Raw genomic sequence first — 5,500 nt, forward strand, 5'->3', positions numbered from 1 at the left:
GGGGGGGTAGAAAGTAGAAGGGAAAGTAATAATCTGGGGACAAAAGAAAAGAAAAGCTGCACCACTGCTGAATAATAATGGCTTGAACCTTGGGAAATAAATGAGGAGTTACAAGGGCAACGTGACCTCTGGACGTTGAGCAGGTGCACAGCTCTTTAAGGAGCAAGCACTGAGGATGCATACTTGGTGTTTGAGGGGAGATGCACACCAGTGAACCACCATTTGCTCCTGTTTTGCCTCAACCAAACTCCAAATCAGGGTAAAACCTAAGCTACATTCCATTCAGCAAACCACCTGCTTCGTGCAGAGGTTTCTCACCCCAGCGCCAACACCAAACCCTACAGACTTGTGAATTCAGCCCTTGGGTGAGAGCAGAGTGGGCAACACAGAAGGCCTCCACCAGCACAGAGCTACTTGTTGGCCCCATTAATTATCCAGGTTTACGACTGTGTAAACTGAGACATAAAGAGATAACAGCAAGAGACCTTTAGAAGACACCTCAGATAACAAGTTTAAAGTGCTGCTGGATTATGCTGAATCTAGAATCAAAGAACTGGGTCAAAGTCTCACAAGTGAGTCAGGCTGCAGCTCCCAGCTCCTGCATTCTGTTCTCTCCAACCATCAGGACTATATGTGGAAGCCTGAGAAGTCATTTTACACATGGGACTCTACATTGGTACTTTTCCTGTCTCATCCGTCTCCTGTATTTTGGTACAGCGTGAGTCATTTTGTAAGCAGCACAAATTAAGAAATCCAAAAGAGATATTTTAAACATATATATTTATATATATGTGTATGAAAGTAGTTAAAAACCTCTATTAGAATTAAACAAAAGCAAAAGCCACATTTCTGGAAAAAAACATTTGTTTTTTTTACTTACATAAAGTGACTGTAAATTGTACAAAATATATTGTAAAGAGAGAAAGAAGGGAGATAGGTAACTATTCATTTCTGAGCAAGAATAACAGATTGCATCCCATCTAAAAGAAAAGATTCTCATTTAGACTTAATATAGCACATCTGCTTGAAAAATACATACAAGGCTCCCATTGACTGCCATGGGAAACTTGCCAATAATATTTCGTGGAAGTTATCTAGATATCAGCTTCGAAAAATAAAGATGTTTTAAAGGGAGGGCTAATTCAAAAATGGGAAGTTAAAAATAACTCATTCATACCCAAAGAAATTGGGCTGTTTTTACAGTTCCTAGCTTTCATTTGCAATTTTATCAGATATATATGGCCTTAGAATAAAACTTAGCTGAGGGGGCCTCGCTGCAGGGAAGTCAGGCAGTTTGACATTGCAGGCCAGGAAAGGAACACAAATAACAGTCAGGTCTGCTTGTACGTCAACAATACACTCAAAAAACCATGAGAGTGCAGAAGGCTTTCACAAAACACAAATCTCTTTAAAAAATGCGTGTGCGAACGCAGGAATAGCACGGAAATGTAAGTAAATGTACACGTTATGATTGCCATGATTTCCCTGGTGGGAAAGGTCTTAGAGGTAAACTGAAAAAAGGAATGGCAAATGTATTCCTGCTTTTTACTGCTCCTTGCTCTCTCCTTAGTTTTAAGGCTCGTCCAGATAAGGAATTACGTGGTAAGATACAACGCAGTGCTACCCATTCCCAGGGCAAAACTCCTGCTCCAGAGTAAAAGTGGATTTTCCTGCTTAGTTTATTCTGAAAGCAGCTTAAGTTACACGGCAGAGGAAGGGGGAGAGGGGGAGAATCCATTCTTAATCCCAAATTGAAACATCCATCCAGGGAATTCATGGCACCGCTACCGCTAGATGAATTCAGATCTTGCTTTTTATTAGCACGATTCCCCCCATAGATATTCTTGTGGTGGAAATCTGGGCCTTGGGAATTCAGTGGGGTTTCACCAAAACTGTGGTGAGGCCAGGAGCCCACTTAGGGCCTGTCCTCCCAGCTGGGATGGAGACAGGGAGCAGTTCAGATCCCTTCCCTTAGAGCATGGCCAATGCCCTTCAGAGTCCATAGCTTTGTCTTAAGTTTGAAACATCAAAAGTTATGCACAGTGATGAAAACCACCAATCTTGGAAGTCTTGCACAGGACTTCCCTTTGAAAGGAAAACTTGCCTTATGAAATGCTGCTCACAGCAATCCCATGGGCAGGATGCTCCTGCCACTGACCCCAGAGGAACACCCAGATGAGAACATCTTAACCCTCCAGTCCATTTGTTAAAGGAATTGCCTTGAAATACTAAAAGCAAGCCAGAAGTAACATAATTCCTTAAAGGAGTCAAGTTAGTAGGTTAGACCACAGAGACCACTGTCCACTACTGGAGATTTACAGCCTGAAATCCCCTTACCCAAAGTACCTGCATGAATACCGAGTGAGAGCAGCTCCGGAGTGCACAGAGGGCTGAAGTCCTCATCTCTGAACTTATTATTCCTAATATCACAGAGACGTTTCCCTGAATTGTCCTTCTCCTTTCCAAATTCCCCATCTGACCAGATGTCTCTCTCTTTCTTGCTTTCACCTGTCAATCACGCTTGCAGCTGAAATTTGATTTCTCTCCCAACAGTAACCTTAGATGAAATATTACCATAGGGGTCAGAACTGCCTGAACCTCGCCATAAAAGTTCGTTAACTCTTCCGAGACCCAACAGCAATTCGCTTAAAAGGAAGGGATTTTGCTGCTGTGTTTTCCTATTGTAAGTGACAGTGTCACCACAGTGAATTGGAAGGAAGGAGTGAGGAATTGTCCCAGAGAGCAGCAAGCTAAGTCCTGAGATCACAGCAGAGAAAGAACCTTTGCCTTTTTTTTTATAGCATACGGACAACAAGAATTTGTATTGCTGATATGATGTATAGGTATATAAATTAGAGGAGCCAGGAAAGGTTTCCTCACAAATTATCAGACCTACAGCCCTTAGCCTAGAAAGAAGGTAAGAGAGCAGGAGCTGCACCCACACAATGAAATACATCCTTGGAAACCCACTCATGAAGAACCCCAAACAGCCCCTCTGCAGTGCACTGCATACCACTTCTCCATTTTTTTTAAGTTAATTTCATGAGCTAATCAAATATTGCTTTATAACAGCATGCTGTGCTTGACCAAAGTGTGGCAGGCCGTGCTCCTAACTAGAACAGGAGGTCTTATAACACAACACACACCGAGCCTGTGTCATTGCAGCCCTGCAGCTCATTGAAGCCACTTAGTATTTTTTACAGTTGAGGTCAATAAAAATCAGATTCTATAGGAAGAAAAAAAAAAAGCATGCCTATTTGAACCTAGCAGGGGAAGGAGCTGAACGCTTAATCCCCACATTTTCCTGACAGTGTATTCTGTAGTCAATGAGAGTCTGAATGAAAACAAGTTCCATGAGAAAAAGCAGCACTGATTTAGACCCTATTGTGAACTGGGAGCACAGATGCTGCTGCCTAACACAGACAGCCTCACGACTTCCACCCAGAGCTGAGGGACATCTTCAGGAGACCCATCCTTAATCCCTGCAGCTGATGCCAGAACGCCAGCATTTGAAGGGAAAGAAAGAAAACATTTGCAGAGGATTACAGATGAGCGGTGGGACATGGGACGGCTGACAGAAGGGCAAAGCCCAGCACTGTGGGCGCTCTGTGCACCTGAAGTCAGCTTCACCCCGCAGAGCACATCCCCACTGGGCAATGGGAAGTCCAGCACCCTCCCCAGATAGGTAAAGTGCAAAGGAAAGCGGGAACATACCTTTTGTTCTGACCTCAGGTAACAGGGATTTTCACATCACCGTTGTAGAAGATTCTCTCGGGTACCTAATTTAGTAAATACATTAAAATATGCTGTTATTAAAAGGAATTCTTAGCACTGTAAAACGCGTCTGTTGTGCCACTACTGTACAAATAGGGCCTCTTATATTCAAATCCTGTATTTAACTCAGACAGTCGCTTGTGCTGCTCGTTTGCTGTAAGAAGAAGAAAATTAACACAGCTTAAAGCGAAACGTTCCTTGCACATCTGGCCTCTCCTTCGCATGAATCTCACCAAGAAGTTACCTTAAAAACATCTCTTTGCCTCACCGGTGAGCACTACCTCCTATGACCTGAAAGCACGTCGCTTTCGGCATCGTTCTCTTAATGGTTATTATCAGCTGTGCTAATGTCATTGGCAAAATAAGAATCCGTTTGTGTACACATTCCCTTATTTCCCAGACAAGTAGTTCAGTAACAAAAGCAGAGCTGTCACTGCTCCCGCGGTTGCTCACGCTGTACCAATTCCTACTGTCAACATATATTTAAAATCCAATTTAAATAAAGAAAAAACAATTCAACACACACGGAGCAAATCTTTGTATGCTAAATGAGGTCAGGCAGCGAGCCGATCTGCCTTTCCTAAATACGGGAATTCTGCTGTGTCCCTTCGGTTAACTTGCTCTCCTTGCTCCTATAGACACACGCACATCCATTTCCCATAGAGAGCTCCAGCTCCATCCTGGTGGTGTCACAGCACCCGGCAGAGGGGACCGCCTGCTCCCCCAGGGGCATCGATCCATTAGCAGCTCTGCTGAACTATCAGCTTATTAATAAGGAAAGAGTCTCAGAAAGCGAGACAAGCGCTACAGCAGCCAGAGACACGGAGCAGATCGGTTAATTCCAGCGGGCTGATAACTGCCCTTTATTTCATCTGGCTGAGCTGGGGTGAGAGCTATGCTGGAATACGTTTTCTGCACCACGCGGTGTTGTTTTAAAAGGATTTCACAATGAAGGGAGCTGAAAGACTGCGCACAGTCTGGAGACTGTATCTGGTGTGACATGAATATAGTTTTTGAAACAGATTTAATCTTACGATATTCCCTCCTCTACAATGACTTTGCAGGAGGAAACCCTATGGAAAGGAAAATCTGTTCACCCCACTCTGCAAACACTGAATCGCGCTGCAGACGGCACATCTCTTCCTACATATCAAATGGCTTTCATCAGTGATTCTGGAAATACTTATGTTTTAGGGGAGGGAGGGAGGAAGGGAGAAAGAAAAAAAAAGGGGAGAAAAAAAATGTAAAGAGCTAGGTCTTATTTGGTTCACTTTGGGGCTCATTTTCATCGTCTCTAACGTCTCAGTGCAACAGCTCCAAGTGGCTGGGAGAGCTAAAACTAATTCCTTCCCCATCCCTGTCAGCTCCCAAGGCTTTGGCAAAGCATTTTTGTTTTAAAATTGGAGAAGTGGGGTTCAGGCTGCAGGAAAGGGAATGTGCCTGTTTGCTGTTACAGAGGGCTTTAAACTTAATCGCATACACACTCTGTCATATATCCACATAGATTTGGGAAACTTGGCCTTGGAAAGCTCTGCTCTCTGCCGTACTTCAGATTCCTTAAAAGCCATGAAATGTAAATCCTGCCCCCCCACCATTCTCGGTCCCTGCAGGGATCTCAGGGCCTGATTCAAAATGCCATTAAAAAGGTTCCCTTTAATTTTTGGGGTGTTCAGATTGGACTCTGTGTCAGCACAGGTGAAAGAGAAAAGGAATGAAGGGGAAAAAA

This window comes from Meleagris gallopavo, chromosome 13 (genome assembly GCF_000146605.3).
Source record: "Meleagris gallopavo isolate NT-WF06-2002-E0010 breed Aviagen turkey brand Nicholas breeding stock chromosome 13, Turkey_5.1, whole genome shotgun sequence".
In the NCBI taxonomy this organism is placed as follows: Eukaryota; Metazoa; Chordata; class Aves; order Galliformes; family Phasianidae; genus Meleagris; species Meleagris gallopavo.